The 22,313-nt window shown below is 44.4% G+C and overlaps 1 pseudogene; it reads right to left on the reverse strand.

Moving 5' to 3' along the window:
• LOC122939296 overlaps window positions 1-22,313 on the reverse strand; it is a 359,170-nt pseudogene that overhangs the window by 258,219 nt on the left and 78,638 nt on the right.

The following is a 22,313-nucleotide window of genomic DNA, read 5'->3' on the forward strand; positions in this document are numbered from 1 at the left end:
TTTGTAGGGACCAAGGGATCAATAAGGACTTCCTCACCCCCAAATAACCAGACTCCAAACATGTAAAAATATTGTCTATTGGTTTCCCCAAAACCTGCAACAGATATTGTGCTAATAAACTATCAGTGAATTTACAACACCACTGAACCTGTGCACATAAATAATATCCCTGAAAGAAAGGGAGTGATAGCCCACCGTCTAATTCTGACAACCATAGACATTTTTGTTTTATTCTCACCCTCTTTCTTCCCCATATTAGATCGTTAATAAGGGTCTCCAATCTATAAAATAAAATATCATCAATCCATACTGGGGAAGCACACATCGGGTACATCACAATAGGAGGGATAATCATCTTAATCAGCACTATTCGATCCGTCTGAGCTAAAATCAGTTTCAGCCAAGCGCATATTTTAGACTTTACTTTGTTCAGGACTGGAGCTAAATTAAGCTCATAACACCTCTTGATAGGAAGACCAATCTTAATCCCCAGATAATCCAGGGTATCCTGCGGGGCAAGAACCCTTACTCCACTCCCCTCATCTACGGCCTTGCGGTTTAGCGGGAGGAGCGATGACTTGGACCAATTAATCAAATAGCCTGAGAATCTACCAAAGTCCTCCATTACTGCCATCACATGAGGGAGGATTTTCCACCCCTGATCCAAAAACAGAATAATGTCATCGGCATAGAGGCTTATTTTATCGCTCACTCCTTGCACCCCAAAGCCATCTATGCTGTTATCTAAACGGATCTTACAGGCCAATGGTTCAATAAATAAGGCAAAAAGAAGGGGAGAGAGAGGGCACCCCTGTCTCATCGCCCGCCGCATTATAATGGGGGAGGTACAGATACCATTGATATTTATCCGGGCGAACGGCTGTTCATATAGCATTTGAGTCATCTCTATAAATGCAGTCCCCAAGCCAAAATGAGACATAGTAGTCCACAAAAAAGACCACTCCATCCTGTCAAACGCCTTTGCGTCATCTAAAGACAGGATGGAGTGGTCTATACTACCCCCAACCGAAAGGTTCAGATACACCCTTTGACCCTTTTCAGGTGATTAGCTAGTATTTTGGCAAAGATCTTATAATCTGTATTTAAGAGCGATATGGGTCTATATGATCCCATATCGCATCCATCTTTATCCTTTTTCAACACCAAGGTAATCACTGCCTCTCTAAATGATGGGGGCAAAGCGCCAGATACACAGGATTCACTCAGGACCCGCAAAAGAATTGGAAGGAGGGATTTAGCATGGTACCAATAGAGTTCAAACGGCAGGCCATCAGGACCAGGGGATGAATTATATTTCAATAATGGAAGAATCGATCGCAACTCCTCCAGATCAATAGGGCGCTCCAACATTTCCCTATCCTGTGGTTCTAACTGGGGAAGTCCTAATTGTTGTAGATATTGCTCCATATTGTCCTGTCCAAACAAAATATCAGACTGATAGAGCATAGAGTAATATTTCACAAATTCCTCCCTAATCAGCTCTGAGGACCTCACCCCCTTACCTTTTGAGTTCCTGATCTCACTTATACTAGTAGCTTCTCTCTGATTAGCAACCAAACGTGCCAAGAACTTTCCTGTTTTACCTGATTCGCAGAAGCGATTTTGACCCTGAAAAAGAAGCTTATGTTGAGCTTTGCTATATAAAAGTATCTTGAGCTGTGCATTGGCCTCTTTTAACTGGGTTATGTTTTGCTCATTATGGTGAGCAATCAATACACCCTGTATTCTCCTAATTGTCTGTCTCTGTCAACTGTTGTTCCCTTTGGCGAAGTTCAGATCTATACCGGTTAATTTTAGAAAAATAAATACCCCTTATATGGGCCTTCAATGCATCCCACGCAGTGAATATGTGTCGAGCCTACATTGAAGCCCCCAAATTCCTGTATTTTATGGTCTATCTGACATTGCTCTCCTATCAAGTCCAGCCAGTGCGAATTCAATTTAAAAATTCTGCCTGAGGCTGGAGGATCCACCTCTCTGAGCGAGATCATGACTGGAGAATGATCTGAGATTCCATGAGGTTCATACTTCATTTTTGCAATTTGTTGACACAGATCACGACTTGCAAAAGCCAGATCAATACGGGACATTGACCCATAGGAATGGCTAAAGCAAGAATAAAATTATCTTATTGCCATAGAGGTGGCGCCAGATATCAACCAGCGCCAGCTCCTGGCAAACCGAACTCAAAGTAGATCCAGTCCGACCTCGCCCAGAAGAGGTCGAAAAACAATCCAATCCAGAGTCATGTACAGAATTTAAATCTCTGGCTACTAGTAACGGACAGGGGTTCTTTGTGGCCAGGTAATTAGTTAATAAAGAGAAAACAGTTGATTTATATGGTGGAGGAATATAAATGAAGGCCATTATTATCTCCTGCCCTTTCCAATACCCATGCAAGAAGACAAATCTTCCTTCTTTATCAATCATGCTATCCACCGGTAGAAATTCCATACCACCATGGATATAAACACTAACCCCTCTTGAATAAGAGGAGAAGTAAGCATGATATTCAAAAGAAGCCCATTTTCTTTTCAATGTAATAGAGCCTGTCCACTGTTGCATGGGTTTCTAACAGTACCACGATAGCCGGCAGATGGCGGGCCACCTGATCAAACACCACCGTCCTCTTCACCCTGTCTCCCAACCCTCTCACATTCCAGAATAGAATGTTGCCTGACATAGACAGTTAATGATTGATGATCCTAATTTTCCATCTAGGAGAGAGACACATAAGGCTATAAAAGCGAGTGACGACAGCCAATCCCTCCCCAATACCCACCCCCAAAATATTCCCTCCATGGTTGATAAGGAAAAACATATTACCCATCAACCTCTTCCAATCCACCAAACCCTCTCCCCCCAAACCATCCCTCCCCCTAACACCTCCCTGCTCCCACAATCTTATTTCCCTTTATAGCCCCGCCTTGTCCAGCCATTGACCAGCCTCCGTCTGTGTGGAGAAAAAAAAATGGACCCTGTCATTATGTACCACCCTCAACTTGGCTGGGTACATCATTAAGTACTTAATATTAGCTGCAGCTAATCTTTTTTTAACCTCCAGGAAGGCTCTTCTTTTAATTTGGGTCTCTCGTGAGAAGTCTAGATATATTGCTATCAAGTTACTATCAAAGTATGTCTCTGATACTTCTCTTTTACGCCCAAGTACCCAGTCCCGATCTTTTGAGCAGACAAATTTCGCCAAAATTGCCCTAGGAGGAGCCCCTGGTGGGGGCTTTTTAACCACTTCAGCCCCGCTAGGTGAAACCCCCTTCATGACCAGAGCACTTTTTACACTTCGGAACTACACTCCTTTCACCGTTTATCGCTCGGTCATGCAACTTACCACCCAAATGAATTTTACCTCCTTTTCTTCTCACTAATGGAGCTTTCATTTGGTGGTATTTTATTGCTGCTGACATTTTTACTTTTTTTGTTATTAATCAAAATGTAACGATTTTTTTTGCAAAAAAATGACATTTTTCACTTTCAGCTGTAAAATTTTGCAAAAAAAAACGACATCCATATATAAATTTTTCGCCAAATTTATTGTTCTACATGTCTTTGATAAAAAAAAAATGTTTGGGCAAAAAAAAAATGGTTTGGGTAAAAGTTATAGCATTTACAAACTATGGTACAAAAATGTGAATTTCCGCTTTTTGAAACAGCTCTGACTTTCTGAGCACCTGTCATGATTCCTGAGGTTCTACAATGCCCAAACAGTAGAAAACCCCCACAAATGACCCCATTTCGGAAAGTAGACACCCTAAGGTATTCGCTGATGGGCATAGTGAGTTCATAGAACTTTTTATTTTTTGTCACAAGTTAGCGGAAAATGATGATGATTTTTTATTTTTTCTTACAAAGTCTCATATTCCACTAACTTGCGACAAAAAATAAAAAAATTCTAGGAACTCGCCATGCCCCTCACGGAATACCTTGGGGTGTCTTCTTTCCAAAATGGGGTCACTTGTGGCGTAGTTATACTGCCCTGGCAATTTAGGGGCCCAAATGTGTGAGAAGAACTTTGCAATCAAAATGTGTAAAAAATGACCGGTGAAATCCAAAAGGTGCACTTTGGAATATGTGCCCCTTTGCCCACCTTGGCAGCAAAAAAGTGTCACACATCTGGTATCGCCGTACTCAGGAGAAGTTGGGGAATGTGTTTTGGGGTGTCATTTTACATATACCCATGCTGGGTGAGAAAAATATCTTGGTCAAATGCCAACTTTGTATAAAAAAATGGGAAAAGTTGTCTTTTGCCAAGATATTTCTCTCATCCAGCATGGTTATATGTAAAATGGCACCCCAAAACACATTCCCCAACTTCTCCTGAGTACGGCGATACCAGATGTGTCACACTTTTTTGCTGCCAAGGTGGGCAAAGGGGCACATATTCCAAAGTGCACCTTTCAGATTTTGCAGGCCATTTTTTACAGATTTTGATTGCAAGGTACTTCTCACACATTTGGGCCCCTAAATTGCCAGGGCAGTATAACTACGCCACAAGTGACCCCATTTTGGAAAGAAGACACCCCAAGGTATTCCGTGAGGGGCATGGCGAGTTTCTAGAATTTTTTATTTTTTGTCACAAGTTAGCGGAAAATGATGATTTTTTTTTTTTCTCTTTTTTCCTTACAAAGTCTCATATTCCACTAACTTGCGACAAAAAATAAAAAATTCTAGGAACTCGCCATGCCCCTCACGGAATACCTTGGGGTGTCTTCTTTCCAAAATGGGGTCACTTGTGGCGTAGTTATACTGCCCTGGCAATTTAGGGGCCCAAATGTGTGAGAAGTACTTTGCAATCAAAATCTGTAAAAAAATGACCGGTGAAATCCGAAAGGTGCACTTTGGAATATGTGCCCCTTTACCCACCTAGGCTGCAAAAAAGTGTGACACATCTGGTATCGCCGTACTCAGGAGAAGTTGGGGAATGTGTTTTGGGGTGTCATTTTACATATACCCATGCTGGGTGAGAGAAATATCTTGGCAAAAGACAACTTTTCCCATTTTTTTATACAAAGTTGGCATTTGACCAAGATATTTTTCTCACCCAGCATGGGTATATGTAAAATGACACCCCAAAACACATTCCCCAACTTCTCCTGAGTACGGCGATACCAGATGTGTCACACTTTTTTGCTGCCAAGGTGGGCAAAGGGGCACATATTCCAAAGTGCACCTTTCGGATTTTGCAGGGCATTTTTTACACATTTTGATTGCAAAGTTCTTCTCACACATTTGGGCCCCTAAATTGCCAGGGCAGTATAACTACGCCACAAGTGACCCCATTTTGGAAAGAAGACACCCCAAGGTATTCCGTGAGGGGCATGGCGAGTTCCTAGAATTTTTTATTTTTTGTCGCAAGTTAGTGGAATATGAGACTTTGTAAGGAAAAAAGAGAAAAAAAAAAAAATCATCATTTTCCGCTAACTTGTGACAAAAAATAAAAAATTCTAGGAACTCGCCGTGCCCCTCACGGAATACCTTGGGGTGTCTTCTTTCCAAAATGGGGTCACTTGTGGCGTAGTTATACTGCCCTGGCAATTTAGGGGCCCAAATGTGTAAGAAGTACCTTGCAATCAAAATGTGTAAAAAATGGCCTGCGAAATCCGAAAGGTGCACTTTGGAATATGTGCCCCTTTGCCCACCTTGGCTGCAAAAAAGTGTCACACATCTGGTATCGCCGTACTCAGGAGAAGTTGGGCAATGTGTTTTGGGGTGTCATTTTACATATACCCATGCTGGGTGAGAGAAATATCTTGGCAAAAGACAACTTTTCCCATTTTTTTATACAAAGTTGGCATTTGACCAAGATATTTTTCTCACCCAGCATGGGTATATGTAAAATGACACCCCAAAACACATTCCCCAACTTCTCCTGAGTACGGCGATACCACATGTGTGACACTTTTTTGCAGCCTAGATGCGCAAAGGGGCCCAAATTCCTTCTAGGAGGGCATTTTTAGACATTTGGATCCCAGACTTCTTCTCACACTTTCGGGCCCCTAAAAAGCCAGGGCAGTATAAATACCCCACATGTGACCCCACTTTGGAAAGAAGACACCCCAAGGTATTCAATGAGGGGCATGGCGAGTTCCTAGAATATTTTTTTTTTTTGCATAAGTTAGCGGATATTAATTTTTTTTGTTTTTTTCTCAAAGTCTCACTTTCCGCTAACTTAGGACAAAAATTTCAATCTTTCATGGACTCAATATGCCCCTCACGGAATACCTTGGGGTGTCTTCTTTCCGAAATGGGGTCACATGTGGGGTATTTATACTGCCCTGGCTTTTTAGGGGCCCTAAAGCGTGAGAAGAAGTCTGGAATATAAATGTCTAAAAATGTTTACGCATTTGGATTCCGTGAGGGGTATGGTGCGTCCATGTGAGATTTTATTTTTTGACACAAGTTAGTGGAATATGAGACTTTGTAAGAAAAAACAAAAACAAACAAAAAATTTCCGCTAACTTGTGCCAAAAAAAATGTCTGAATGGAGCCTTACCGGGGGGGGGGGGGGGGGGGGGGGGTGATCAATGACAGGGGGGTGATCAATGACAGGGGGGTGATCACCCATATAGACTCCCTGATCACCCCCTGTCATTGATCACCCCCCCTGTAAGGCTCCATTCAGACATCCGCATGATTTTTTACGGATCCATGGATACATGGATCGGATCCACAAAACACATGCGGACGTCTGAATGGAGCCTTACAGGGGGGTTATCAATGACAGGGGGTGATCAGGGTAATCAGGGTGATCACCCCCCTGTCACTGATCACCCCCCCTGTAAGGCTCCATTCAGACATCCGCATGATTTTTTACGGATCCATGGATACATGTATCGGATCCACAAAACGCATGCGGACGTCTGAATGGAGCCTTACAGGGGGGTTATCAATGACAGGGGGTGATCAGGGTAATCACCCCCCTGTCACTGATCACCCCCCCTGTAAGGCTCCATTCAGACATCCGCATGATTTTTTACGGATCCATGGATACATGTATCGGATCCACAGAACGCATGCGGACGTCTGAATGGAGCCTTACAGGGGGGTTATCAATGACAGGGGGTGATCAGGGTGATCACCCCCCTGTCACTGATCACCCCCCCTGTAAGGCTCCATTCAGACATCCGCATGATTTTTTACGGATCCATGGATACATGTATCGGATCCACAGAACGCATGCGGACGTCTGAATGGAGCCTTACAGGGGGGTTATCAATGACAGGGGGTGATCAGGGTAATCAGGGTGATCACCCCCCTGTCACTGATCACCCCCCCTGTAAGGCTCCATTCAGACATCCGCATGATTTTTTACGGATCCATGGATACATGTATCGGATCCACAGAACGCATGCGGACGTCTGAATGGAGCCTTACAGGGGGGTTATCAATGACAGGGGGTGATCAGGGTAATCAGGGTGATCACCCCCCTGTCACTGATCACCCCCCCTGTAAGGCTCCATTCAGACATCCGCATGATTTTTTACGGATCCATGGATACATGTATCGGATCCACAGAACGCATGCGGACGTCTGAATGGAGCCTTACAGGGGGGTTATCAATGACAGGGGGGTGATCAGGGAGTGTATATGGGTGATCACCCGCCTGTCATTGATCACCCCCTGTAAGGCTCCATTCAGACGTCCGCATGTGTTTTGCGGATCCGATCCATGTATCCATGGATCCGTAAAAATCATGCGGACGTCTGAATGGAGCCTTACAGGGGAGTGATCAATGACAGGGGGGTGATCAATGACAGGGGGTGATCAGGGAGTGTATATGGGTGATCACCCGCCTGTCATTGATCACCCCCCTGTAAGGCTCCATTCAGACGTCCGTATGCTTTTTGCGGATCCGATCCATGTATCCGTGGATCCGTAAAAATCATACGGACGTCTGAACGGAGCCTGACAGGGGGGTGATCAATGACAGGGCGGTGATCAATGACAGTTGGGTGATCAGGGAGTTTATATGGGGTGATCATGGGTTTATAAGGGGTTAATAAGTGACCGGGGGGGGGGGGGGTGTAGTGTAGTGTGGTGTTTGGTGCGACTGTACTGACCTACCTGAGTCCTCTGGTGGTCGATCCTAACAAAAGGGACCACCAGAGGACCAGGTAGGAGGTATATTAGACGCTGTTATGAAAACAGCGTCTAATATACCTGTTAGGGGTTAAAAAATTCGGATCTCCAGCCTGCCAGCGAACGATCGCCGCTGGCATGCTGGAGATCCACTCGCTTACCTTCCGTTCCTGTGAGCGCGCGCGCCTGTGTGCGCGCGTTCACAGGAAATCTCGCGTCTCGCGAGATGACGCATATATGCGTGACTGTGCGCCAGCCTGCCACCTCCGGAACGCACATGTGCGTTAGGCGGTCCGGAGGTGGTTAAAAGGGATTCTATGGGCCCTTTCCACACAGAAAGTAGATACATCATGATCCGGGCCCAAATTGTCCACCAACCATTTTTGAATGAAATTTGCCGGGTTATCCTGTTCTGCCCCTTCTGGAAAACCTACTAATCGCAAGTTATATCTGCAAGACCTATCCTCCAGATCTATCAATTTCCCTCTAAGCCAGGATCGGTCTATATCTACCTCTTCCAGTCTCTTTTTAAATAGACTGGTCTCTGAAGTGGCAGAATCCACTGCAGATTCCAGCTCCTTCACCTTCGCTCTTAGTTTAGCCAACTCATCTCTAATTATTGCAACGTCACCTTGAATTGCTGAGGGGGACAAAGCCATCTCTGCAACCGAGGTATTAGTGACATTTACTACTCCCAGAATGTCAGTTTTTTATTAATATTCTCAAAACCTTCGCTCTGGGGTATGTTAGCCTCTATAGTGCCACCCTCTGACAGGTCTGCACCACCCACTCCCTGCTCAACCTGTAAAGCAGCTCTCTGTGTACCTCCCCTAGTTTTAGGTGGCGGTGACTTTAAAAATTTGTCTAAGCGAGTCTGGGGGCTTCCCCCGTGACCACCTTTCGGCGAGGCCATCCCTCCTGATTTACGATATTTAGGCGGCATTTCTAAAGGACCCCGTACGAACAGTTCACACGTGGGAAACCCAATAATAGAGCCTGGGGATATAACACACAGAGGGGTTTCCAATACCAGATCCACTAGTAGAGCGGATCAGGAAAGGGAGACACCTGTTGACAACTATAAAACCCAGGCAGCTTAATTCACAGTCATGAAACCTCTAATAACCCACGCTTAGATTAAATACAGGTGAATATGGCACCTAATTCCAGAGACAGATCTGAATACATATAAAGGGAAGACAGAGACATAGGTGCATATCAACTGGAGCAGAGACATACAGCTATTCCTCAATATACCAGCTTCCTCCCACCGCTATCCCACCTTATAGGCACACTATTCAGACAAAAGACTTATTTTAACTCTAAATAGCAGTACAATAGAGATAGTCCAGAGGGTATCAGACAGAAGTCACTGTAGGCCTGAAGAACTTACTGCATGAGGGTCTAACAGAAACCAAATAACCAAGTAATTTAACACCTAGGTCATCTATAATGGGTCAGGTAGGCGCCCCCTCAAACCTCCGGTCCTACCCGACCCATAGAGCCCCAAATAGGCCTTATACACCCAATAGAGAAACAGAGAAAGTTGTCCGGTCACCCCGCCAGAATCCTCCCAGCGCCTGATTTGTTCATAAGGCAAATCCAACCAGGTGTACCCACAAATACACCTGAAAGTCACAGATGGCAGAACAGTCGCAGCAGATCTTCATCCGAGGTCTCAACCCCTAACAAGCACACTGCCCAGCATATCCAGGGGAGACCCCACCTCACAGATCAGCACAATCCAGCCTTTACTCACGGCTCCCCCCGATGTCCACGTCCAGGCACTACCGTTTGCCAGCAACCATCACAGATTCAAGAGGAAAAAAGCGCAGCGGCGCCTGCACACTACACCAGCATCCACTGCAGGGTCAGGAGGACAAGGAGCGGAGAGCATCCTCCGCAAGATCAGCAGGGCCAGAAGGGAGAGAATCACAGGGCATCCACCGCAGGGTCAGGATGAAGTAAAGCGCGGCAGCGCTCACACGCCAGCTCCACAGGGATCCCACCAACTCCCGACGTCCACCGCAGGTAAGCGAGTGTGCCTCCACCGATCCAGACCATGGGATCCACTGCTTACCTGCAGCTAGGCAGAAAGATATTACCCCGGCCATTAGCGAGCCCAGGCTCCCTTCCTCAGGTCCACGCCTGCTCCATTTTTTAAATCAGCGCCACCATGCACCACTCTACAGACGAGGCAGCTCCCGGCTGGTCACACACACAGGGCTCCGCTTGCCTCTTCAGAGCGGGAGAGGAGGGAGAAGGCGGCGAGGGGAAAAGCACGGCACGCACCCCTACGTCATGCCGCTTGGGTGTTGCCGCGGGAAATTGCCTCAAGTGTGAATAAACACTGACATTTTGAGTTAAGAACTTGTATTTTGCCTCTGTACTGCGCCTGCTTACCCTATCTACCAGAGCGAAACCCCACACATGATAACATGCATGACGTTGTGATCCTGGGCAGTGTATGAATGTCTTCCTCAGCTTTCCCTTAGGAATTGCTCTCTTAACAGGAATTATTTTTCTGCTGGAGCTAAACTAGCATTTGCCCTGAAAGTCAGGCAAAACTAAAACTAACGCAGCTGAGGCAATCCTGACTAGAAAGCTCCTCCCTCAGAGGGGAAAGCCAATTCCTTCTGCTGAGTCAGGGCATAGTAACATAGTATATATAAGGTCGAAAAAAGACATTTGTCCATCCAGTTCGGCCTGTTATCCTGCAAGTTGATCCACAGGAAGGCAAAAAAAATAAAAAAAAATAATGTGAGGTAGAAGCCAATTTTCCCCACTTAAGGGGGAAAAAAAATGTATTTCCCGACTCCAATCAGGCAATCAGAATAACTCCCTGGATCAATGACCCTTCTCTATAGCCTGTATAGCTATAGCCTGTAATATTATTACACTCCAGAAATTCATCCAATCCCCTCTTGAATTCCTTTATTGTACTCACCATCACCACCTCCTCAGGCAGAGAGTTCCATAGTCTCACTGCTCTTACCGTAAAGAATCCTTTTCTATGTTTGTGTACAGACCTTCTTTCCTCCAGACGCAGAGGATGTCCCCTCGTCACAGTCACAGTCCTGGGGATAAATAGATGATGGGAGAGATCTCTGTACTGTCCCCTGATATATTTATACATATTAATTAGATCTCCCCTCAGTTGTCTTTTTCTAAAGTGAATAACCCTAATGTTGATAATCGTTCAGGGTACTGTAGTTGCCCCATTTCAGTTATTACTTTAGTTGCCCTCCTCTGGACCCTCTCCAGCTCTACTATGTCTGCCTTGTTCACAGGAGCCCACAACTATACACAGTACTCCATGTGTGGTCTGACTAGTGATTTGTAAAGTGGTAGGACTATGTTCTCATCACGGGCATCTATGCCCCTTCTGATGCAACCCATTATCTTGTTGGCCTTGGCAGCAGCTGCCTGACACTGGTTTTTACTGCTTAGTTTGCTGTTTATTAAAATTCCTAGGTCTTTTTCCATGTCAGTGTTACCCAGTGTTTTACCATTTAGTATGTACGGGTGACTTGCATTATTCCTTCCCATGTGCATAACTTTACATTTGTCAGTGTTAAACCTCATCTGCCACTTATCTGCCCAAGCCTCCAATCTATCCAGATCGCTCTGTAGTAGTATACTGTCCTCTTCAGTGTTAATTACTTTACACAGTTTAGTGTCATCTGCAAAAATTTATATTTTACTGTGCAAGCCTTCTACAAGATCATTAATAAATATATTGACGAGATTAGGGCCCAATACTGACCCCTGAGGTACTCCACTAGTGACAGTGACCCAAACTGAGTATTTACCATTAATAACCACCCTCTGTTTTCTATCATTGAGCCAGTTACTTACCCGCTTACAGACGTTTTCTCACAGTCCGAGCATTCTCATTTTATATACTAACCTTTTATGTGGTACAGTGTCAAATGCTTTGGAGAAGTCCAGATACACGATATCCATTGATTCGCCGCTGTCAAGTCTAGAACTTACCTCCTCATAGAAACTGATTACATTAGTTTGACATGACCGATCCCTCATGAAGCCATGCTGATATGATGTTATTTGCTTGTTTTCATTGAGATCCTCAAAGATAGCATCTCTTAGAAAAGCTTCAAACAGTTTACCCACAACAGATGTTAAACTTACCGGCCTATAGTTTCTAGGCTCTGTTTTTGGACCCTTTTTGGATATTGGCACCACATTTGCCATGCGCCAATCCTGTGGGACATTCCCTGTCAGTATAGAGTCTGTAAATGTCAGAAATAATGGTCTGGCGATGACATTACTTAATTCCCTTAGGATACGGGGGTGTATGCCATCCGGTCCTGGCGATTTTGTCTATTTTAATCTTTTTAGGTCGCTGTTGTACTTCTTCCTGTGTCAGATAGGGCACTTTTAAAGGGGAATTTACTTTTACATTCTGCATTTCATCCGACAGTTTATTTTCCTCAGTGAATGCAGTGGATAAAATATTTAACAGCTTTGCTTTCTCCTCGTCGCTCTCTGCAACTTATTACTACAAATATTATTCAATTATATAAATGGTAAAAAGTATAAATCTGAAGGTGTCAGCCCTCTGCAGAGCAATGAGGGATATTGCTCTGCAGAGGGCCGACACCTTCAGATTTATACTTTTTACCATTTATATAATTGAAGAATATTTCAGGGTTAGTTTTGCTCTCTTTGGCAATTAATCTCTCAGTCTCTAGTTTGCCAGATTTTATTTGTTTTTTACATGTTCTATTTTTTTCCTTATAGTTTTTCAGTGCTTCCGTGCGACCCTCCTGTTTTAGTGATTTAAATGCTTTCTTTTTGTCATTTATTGCTTTTTTTTTTACAGTTCTATTTATCCACATTGGTTTCTTCTTGTTCCTTAACCCTTTATTCCTATAAAGTATATACCTCTTACAATTAGATTTTAGGATGCTTTTAAAGATATCCCATTTTGTGGCTGTATTTTTATTTTTGAGGACTTTGTCCCAGTTAGTTAGGCCTATGGCCTCTCTTAGTTGGCTAAATTTAGCTTTTTTGAAGTTTGGCATTTTTGCTCCTCCCTGTAGAAACGCTCGTTTGAAGGATAATTGTAAGGTTATTACTTTATGGTCACTATTTCCCAGTTGTCCCCCAACCTGCACGTCTGTTGTTCTGTCAGGTGTACTTGTTAATACTAAGTCCAGTATGGCTTTCAGTTTCCCAGTCTATATCTGGGTAGTTAAAGTCCCCCCATAATAACGACCTCATTATAATTTGCCGCCTCGTCTATCTCGTTTAGTAGTAGATTTTCTGTGGACTCTGGTATATTAGGTGGTTTATAATAGCTCCTATTAGTATTTTATTATAGTTTTTGCCTCTATGTATTTCTACCCACAGTGACTCCACATGTTCATGTCCCTCACTTATATCTTCACGGAGTGTGGGCTTTAGACAAGACTTTACATAAAGGCAGACCCCTCCACCTCTCCGGTTCTGACGATCCTTTCTAAACAGACTGCACCCTTGTACATTAACTGCCCAGTCATAGTTATCATCCAGCCATGTCTCAGTTATTCCCACTATGTCATAGTCCTCCTCACACGTCACTAATTCCAGTTCCCCAGTTTTATTAGTCAGGCTTCTGGCATTAGTAAACATAATTAACTAAACAGTGCCACCTATAGACAGCTTTTGTGAATACATACAAAGCATAATATAAAGCATGAACATATTAAATAACATCAAATCAAGAACAATTTGTACCCTTGTCACCAATATACCTGTCGGGGCTCCAGCAATGTGTTGTGGTGTTGTGGCGCGGCCCCGCCATTTGAGACACAATGTCGGGCCGCGCCCCCTGTGATGCATTGTGTAAGCCACGTCCCCTGGTAACGCGAACGCATCCTTAGTTATGGAGCACTCACTCGGTTTCTCCCCACAACACATGCACGCTGGGGGAAGATTAAAGCTATTAATGGTTTAGGCGTGTTTGATTATTGCAGGCAGAATGACTGCTCAGCCTGCCTATCATAAAGGCAACTGGTGTTCTGGTCCAATGGGGCGCCGAGTCCCTGGACCTATCGGTTCTGATCGGTGCTCTATTTAAATCCCCTGCTGGCAATACACCCTTACCAGTTATAGATTTACCCTCTTACTGTGCTCCTGGTTCCGTTCTGTACATATTGGATTTTCTCTGTTTTGACCTCGGCTTGCCTTTGACCACTCTCTGCCTCGTGATTTGGTACTGTGACTTCCGTCTGGTTCTGACTTCGGCTTGGCTATTCTGACTACCCTTCTGGTTTGGTACTGTATTGTCCGCCTGGTTCTGACCCTCTTCTGTACAACCATGTTTTGTGTGTTTGTCTTGCACCTAGCAGAACAGGGTCAACCAGTTGTGGACATGCTGCAGCGTCCCACATATGTGTGTAAATGGGACACTTTTAAACATCTTAATGAAAAAAAATAAAAAAAAATAATAAATAAAAATTATATATATATATATATATATATATATATATATATAATCATTTGTATTGTGATATAGCAAGGGGTTTTGTTTGGGAAGGCAGGTATTTTCCTCTCAACATGGGCAGGTGGGCTGATTTCCAGCCAGGCGAGATCAAATACAAGACCAGAGTTTCAGTGCCGGTCCGGGTTTTGGCAGCGCCTGGCTGTCCTTTAAATAGGCAGCTGGGCTCAGAATCTGAGTCTCTGTCTTGGGATCTGAAGCATGGTGCTGTGCGGGAAGGTTTAGAGCTTCATGAGGGCTGTATGCTGGGAAACATGCCGCCAAAGCCTACTGGGGACTGCCGGAGGAAAAACGGCTAGCAAGGTGACGGGTCTGTTCTATGGACTTTTTATTGTGTGAATTAACACCAAGACTGTTATGAGTTGCTTTTCTTTTGCCTTTTGTGTGATTAAACACTGACATTTTGATTTACGAACTTGTTTTGCCTCTGTACTGCGTCCGCTTACCCTGCCTACCAGAGCAAATCCTCACGGTATTAAATTGCAATGTATAGTATTCTATATTATCTGGCTGGCAATTTCACTAACATCCATTAGCCCCTAGGTAGTGCTGGCACCACATCTAATATATAAAGCTATGTGTGTGTGTGTGTGTGTGTCTGCTAAAGGAATCCGCACCATCGCATTTACAATCACAAAATTTGGCACACAGGTGCGTCAGGTGTCCAGGAAGGTTTTAAACCAGCTCTCTAGGACGTACCATTCCTGAGATATTCCCCAAAAATGCATTAGCCAATAGAAGCTTGGTCACATGACAGGTCCTCCAGCCTCCACATACAGTTTTATTCCAGGTTTCCATAACAACCCAGCCATTTATCTTCACTGCTGTAGTAGAGCTTTAAAGGAAATCTGTCACAATGATGGAGGTGGAGGTGCAGTAGACATCGCATATCTAGATTTTAGTAAGGCTTTTGACACTGTCCCACATAGAAGACTTATCAATAAACTGCACTCATTGAGCATGGACTCCCATATTGTTGAGTGGATTAGGCAGTGGCTGCGTGACAGACAACAGAGAGTTGTAGTCAATGGAGAACATTCAAAACAGGTCATGTTACCAGTGGGGTTCCACAGGGATCTGTACTGGGACCAATTTTGTTTAATATCTTCATAAGTGATATTGCAAAAGGCCTCGATGGTAAGGTTTGTCTTTTTGCTGATGACACAAAGATATGTAACAGGGTTGATGTTCCTGGAGGGAAACGCCAAATGGAAAAGGATTTAGGAAAACTAGAAGAATGGTCAGAACTCTGGCAACTGAAATTTAATGTGGATAAGTGCAAGATAATGCACCTGGGGCGTAAAAACCCAAGGGCAGAATATAGAATATTTGACACCGTCCTGACCTCAGTATCTCAGGAAAGGGATTTAGGAGTAATTATTTCAGAAGACTTAAAGGTGGGAAGACAATGTAATAGAGCAGCATGAAATGCCAGCAGAATGCTTGGGTGTATAGGGAGAGGTATAAGCAGTAGAAAGAGTGAAGTGCTTATGCCGCTGTACAGAACACTGGTGAGACTTCACTTGGAGTATTGTGCGCAGTACTGGAGGCCATATCTCCAGAAGGATATAGATACTCTAGAGAGAGTTCAGAGAAGAGCTACTAAACTAGTACATGGATTGCAGGATAAAACTTACCAGGAAAGGTTAAAAGACCTTAACATGTATAGCTTGGAAGAAAGACGAGACAGAGGGGATATGATAGAAACTTTTAAATACATAAAGAGAATCAACTCGGTAAAGGAGGAGAGAATATTTAAAAGAAGAAAAACTACCACAAGAGGACATAGTTTTAAATTAGAGGGGCAAAGGTTTAAAAGTAATATCAGGAAGTATTACTTTACTGAGAGAGTAGTGGATGCATGGAATAGCCTTCCTGCGGAAGTGGTAGCTGCAAATACAGTGGAGGAGTTTAAGCATGCATGGGATAGGCATAAGGCTATCCTTCATATAAGATAGGGCCAGGGACTATTCATAGGATTCAGATATATTGGGCAGACTAGATGGGCCAAATGGTTCTTATCTGCCGACACATTCTATGTTTCTATGTTAAGTAAAGCCATGGCCTAATATTACTTAGTACCTTATTTCCAGATGTGCCTTTATTCCAGCAATAGATGTTTTTATCCTGTTTATTTGGTATGCAAATGAGCCAGTAAGGTGCTCAAAGTGGCGTCACTCTTTCAGGAAGGAGCCCAGACACGCCCCCTCCCACAATGTGTCCACCCTCAAAAGACTTAAAACCCTGCCCCCAGGTCCCACTAAGCCACGCCCCCGTATCTGGTTAGGCCACGCCCCTGAGCCAATTGGGATTGAAAAAAAATGAAGGTAAAAATCTACTTCTGTCAGCTGCAAGGGTGGGAGGGAGGCTGACTTTCTCCCTGCAGCTTACACTCAGACAGCACAGTGCTGCTGTATTAGAGTGAGTTGTTCAAAAGTACACGCCCCTGATCCGGTTAGGCCATGCCCCCTCCCACTCCTCAGCCAACTGAGATTGAAAAAATGAAGTTAAAAAATCAACTTCTAGGTCCCGTTAAGCCAGACCCAGATCTGGTTAGGCTACGACCCCTCTCACTCCTGAGCCAACGTGGATTGAAAAAAGGAAGATAAAACTGAACTTTTGTCAGCTGCAGAGGTGGGAGGGAGGGTGACTTTCTCCCTGCAGCTCAGACTCAGACAGAACAGTGCTGCTGTATTAGAGTGAGCTGTTCAAAAGGACACGCCCCTGATCTGGTTAGGTCACGCCCCCTCCCACTCCTCAGCCGACTGAGAGTGAAAAAATGAAGTTAAAAATAAACTTCTAGGTCCTGCTAAACCACGCCCCTGTCTGGTTAGGCCACGCCCCCTCCACTCCTCTGACATCAGGGATTGAAAAAACGAAGATAAAAATCAACTTTTGTCAACTGCAGGGGTGGCAGGGAGGGTGACTTTCTCCCTGCAGCTCACACTTGGACAGTACAGTGCTGCTGTCTTAGAGTGAGCTGTTCAAAAGGACACGCCCTCGATCCAGTAAAGGCTACTGTTAAGGAGGCGGGCCCCTGTGGAGGTCACTGTCAAGGGGGTGGTATGCTGTAAAATTCACCGTTAAAGGGGAAGGGTGCTGTAAAGGTCGAAGTTAAGGGGGTGGGCTGCTGTGGAGGTCCAATTTTAAGGGACGGGCACTGTGGGGGTGGTCAGTGTTAAGGGGTGGGGGGCTGTGGAGGTCACTGTTTTGGGGGCGGGGTACTGTGGATGTCACTGTTATAGTGGATAGTGTTGATCTTTTAACAACACACAAACATTAAATGAAATAGATTAAATATACCCGAGCAAGCCGGGTCCTTTAGCTAGTAATATATATTGAGTGGATGTGGCTAGCTCAGAGCAGAATGTGGAGTAGAGTAGAATGTAGTCAGAGTTAAGAGAAGCAAGTTCATGGAGGAGAGAGACAGGCTAAAGTCACCATGTAGCTGTGTTCCTTTCCTATAGGCCCTGATCAAGCCTGGAGAAGATAACTACAGAAACCAAGCACCAGACAGTAAGTCTATACACCAAGATGCTTATGGACATCATCAGCACAAGTGACCAGGAGTAGCTTTCCGAGTACCTGGACACAAATGGACAATTGATGCACAGAATTGTCTTTATCACTAACTAAACCTTCCGGATAGTAGTGAAAACCAAAAAACCTTTCTAGAAGAGTTTCCTGCCAAAGAATTAAGCAGATGTGTTTTCCTGTCGTAAGGGGGACACCCTTAAAGGAATACTCCTAAATAAATAGTTAATAGCATCTTTAGTGCCAGAGTGCTGTAAAGAGTGAATTTAGGATTACCATCAGGATCCTTGCCTGTAAATATTCAGCATTACAAGAATCCCTCCATTGACAACTGACACTACCTGATAATAGGATTATAAGTGAACTTATTAATAATTATCTGTGATATACAAAACGCTTTCCATTGATGAACTGTACCAACTGTCCAGAGACTTGATTCTGCAGTGAATGTTTAACTGGTTTACAAAAACCGACTCCTCATTCTTACTACTACTCTCAACATTTGCACCTAACGGTGCTGGCATCACAAACCAGGGGCCCAGCCACAAAAGCACCTTACACCAATTACAATCAAGGGCACCTCAACCAACATCCAGCTGGTGTTCCCTGTAACCGAGAGTGCAGTGGAGGATTTTGTGCTGTCTTCCCATCCACTGTACGCCAGCCCAGGGAGGCATCTGCTAACCATGAGTACATCAACTATTGCACCCATCGGCCCACCTTGAGCATCATGTGTTTCCCCCTGTGGTTTGGTAGCGTTACAATGCCGCCTAAGGCTTGCATTGCAAGTAGGCAGGGAAAGCAGGCTGGGGTCCAGTTAGGGCTCACTGTCTGTGTTTCCTGCCTTCTGTGCTGACAACCCTGTTACCCAGTACTGCATATACAGTAATAGTATGGTGTTAGTCATTCACTATGTGGTGGTAATCATCATAGAGTGGCGGCATTATTTGGGCTTAATGTTTCATTGGTAATATTAGTCTTTTGTACAGTGCATTTTGGTCATTAACAGTATGGAGAACATATTTAGTAATATAAATTGTTACAATTACCTTTCTTGCAGGGTCACCAGAGTCATTGAAGTACAAAGCATAATAATCATCTCCTTTGATATAAAATGTGTAGTAATCGGTTTCTGGCGGCAAAAAGAAACCAGTGAACCGAGCGATAAAGTTACTGTTCTCCAGAGGCCAAGATTTGGATGCACCATCGAACCAAGAAGAACCAGCATAGCCCGTGGAGCTTTCATTCAATTTTAGAGCATCATCCAGTGAAATACTGACATTCCACCGATCCACCTTCAGTCCTCGGCTTCCTAAATGTAAGAGATAAAATTATACAAAGGGGTAAATCCATTTTCATATACGCTATCAGGGAATTCTGAGTTAATGGGTGGTTCTCATTGTGTTTTCCTGTTTGCTAAATCTGTTCAGTTATAGTATGGAGTCGGAGTGCACCACCAATGAGGCCAGGTGAGGTGATCACCTCAGGCAGCACGAGGTAGGGGCAAGAGGAGGACAGAGGACGGGCCATGGGCAATGAGCGCTTTCATGGTGTAAACGCTCATCTCTACATATTCAACTGCATTGCTGTACTCAATACAGTTCAATGCTGCGATGGCAGTGATGTCTCCCTGGTCCACAGTTTCCTCTAATAGGCTGTAGTCCTAGTTCCTGTAGCCTATCAGAGGCCGGTATCATCATTATCGAGCTGCCTGAGCTGGGCATTTCAGATTTTCGCCTCAGGCAGCAGAAAGGCTAGGCTCACCCCTGTACGCAGTGATGTATTCCCTTCACTTAGAGCACAGAACAGGCTGTGAGCAGTTGGCTGTAAAGCAACTCCGTGTAGGAGCTGTATATTGAGTGAGATCAGGAAACCCTGCTTCTGCACCCCCTATAGCTACACATGTGGGCAATGATGGCATATGAGCATATCCTTAGATCAGATTATCAATATATGATCCGGAGCTGCAGGGGTGCACCACTAATGAGGCCAGGTGAGGAGATCGCCTCAGGCAGCACCAGATAGGGACCAGAGGGGGGGGGGAAGCAGAAGGGTCATGGACAATGAGTGCCTTAATTGTGGCAAAGGGGTTAGGTTAAGAAATTGCCATTGGAAGGGGGAAAGGGGGGGGGGGGGGGCGCCGGTTCAGTTTTTGCCTCAGGCAGCATAAAGGCTAGGTGCATCCCTGTCCACAGGGGTCCACTTCCAGCATCCCAGACGATCAGCTGTTCTGCAGCAGCTCCACCACCAGAAACAGGTTCCTGAACTCCAGGCTCTGTCCACTACATAGAGGATGGAGCTGGCTACTACAGCACTGCTCCCATTAATCTCAGTGGAAGCAGCAGTTCAGTAACCTACTCCGTCACCACCTACACAGTCGACGTTGCTGTGTAGTTCTGGGGCCTATCTGAGCTACTGAAAAACAACAGATCAGCAGGGGTGCCAGGAGTTGGACCCCACCAATGAGATATTGAATGATCTATCCTAAGGATAGACCATCACTTTGAAATAATGGAATTTAACTATATTTATTATTATCCATTGCATATACCTGGGAACAGAGAAGGCAGAACAGGCGGCTTTGCCGGGCTCTCACAAAATATTGTCGTATCTGTTAATCCAAGAATTTGACATTCCTGACCTGTAACAAAATGCACGTAAACATCAGAATAAGCAATATCCTTACAATTCACTCATGACAGAATTCAATTTTTGAAACTCCTACACAGACCTATGAGTCTCCATGGTTACAGACTACAAACTGTGTGTAGTCAGATCCTTCCATCTATTCTCTATACCTTACTTGTATACTTTTGGTACTATACCAAGAAGCAGGGGATATAGAAACCCATTGCTGTGCATAGGAGCTACAGACTCAAAATGGTGGGAACATTTTGCCCAAGACTATTTAAAAAAATGCATTTTTCTTAATTTCAGATCCATGGGGACAATAAAAAATAAAAACTGGATAAGCAGATGTCCATATACTTTAACTTTCTTTTTTATTTTTACTTACTCTTTGCTTTGTGCTACTCTGTAAAATATACAAAAGATAACCTGTTGCGCCCTGGAAACTGTCAACAAGCAGGTCTCCTGCTGTATCCCAGAATCACCATGGTAGTTCAGTTGTAGTAACAGAATTCACTCACCCCCTATAAGGACTCTGGCAGGAGAATCTGTTTCATCAAAGAAGTGTCCAGATATTGTGATTATTGCACCTCCTTCTATACTTCCAGCAGATGGGTAAATCCCTGTAATCTCTAGAAATATAAGCACAGCATGCAAGGCATGAATATAATACCATTACTTTATCAGATGTATGAGGCCAGGTTGACATCTCACTTTTACTATAAGTTTGGCGCAGGTACCAGAAATGCTCCCAGTGGACCCCAGTTGAAGACACCCACCATGGCTCATTGTGGTGGCCTTCCAGAGACCTTCTTGGTGCAGTGTTAGCTTTAAACTTATGGCCGTCTAAACTGCAGCTCTGCCTCTCATTGAAAACAATGGGAGGCGGTTGCCCCTGGAATTCTGGTGCGGAGTGGTCGTAGACCACTGTGTGACTGGGTCTTAAAACATATAGGAAGGCATCGTCAAAAAAGGCTGTCATCAAAAAGCCTTAAATTTTAAAGCACATCATGGTTGCACAGCATTTTGAAACGTATTGGGGTCTAAAAAGTGGGTGGAGCAGAGTGGGGTGTTGGGTCAGATATAGCCAACCCAGTACTTTTTCTACAATGTACGTCAGGAAACTAGCATAAATGATACCTGAAATCTACACTAGCTCCCTTGCAGATATATAGGAAAGTGTATACAGTGATTAATTGCAGTTATATACACCTCCTGACTAATATTGCCTGCCTGTACTATCTGTGTGTGCGCTGACTCTCCAGTGTAGTTCTATAGGATGTAGCTTTACACTGCTCTCCCTACCTCCTGCATGTAAAAGCTGACAGGGAAGAGAGAGGTGGCAGGACAGAGAGGGGAGACAGGCTTAAGCTGTATCACTTAGGAGAACATGTAGCGTGAGGGTTAGCAGCTGTGACACTAATCTGTCATGGCTGCCACTGCACAGAGTAATACAGTATGGTGAGACTACGCTCCCACTGTCTCTGCAAAGCCAGGCATGGGGGGAAATGTAGTTTTTCTAATGAAT

The sequence above is a fragment of the Bufo gargarizans genome, chromosome 5 (assembly GCF_014858855.1).
Source record: "Bufo gargarizans isolate SCDJY-AF-19 chromosome 5, ASM1485885v1, whole genome shotgun sequence".
In the NCBI taxonomy this organism is placed as follows: domain Eukaryota; kingdom Metazoa; phylum Chordata; class Amphibia; order Anura; family Bufonidae; genus Bufo; species Bufo gargarizans.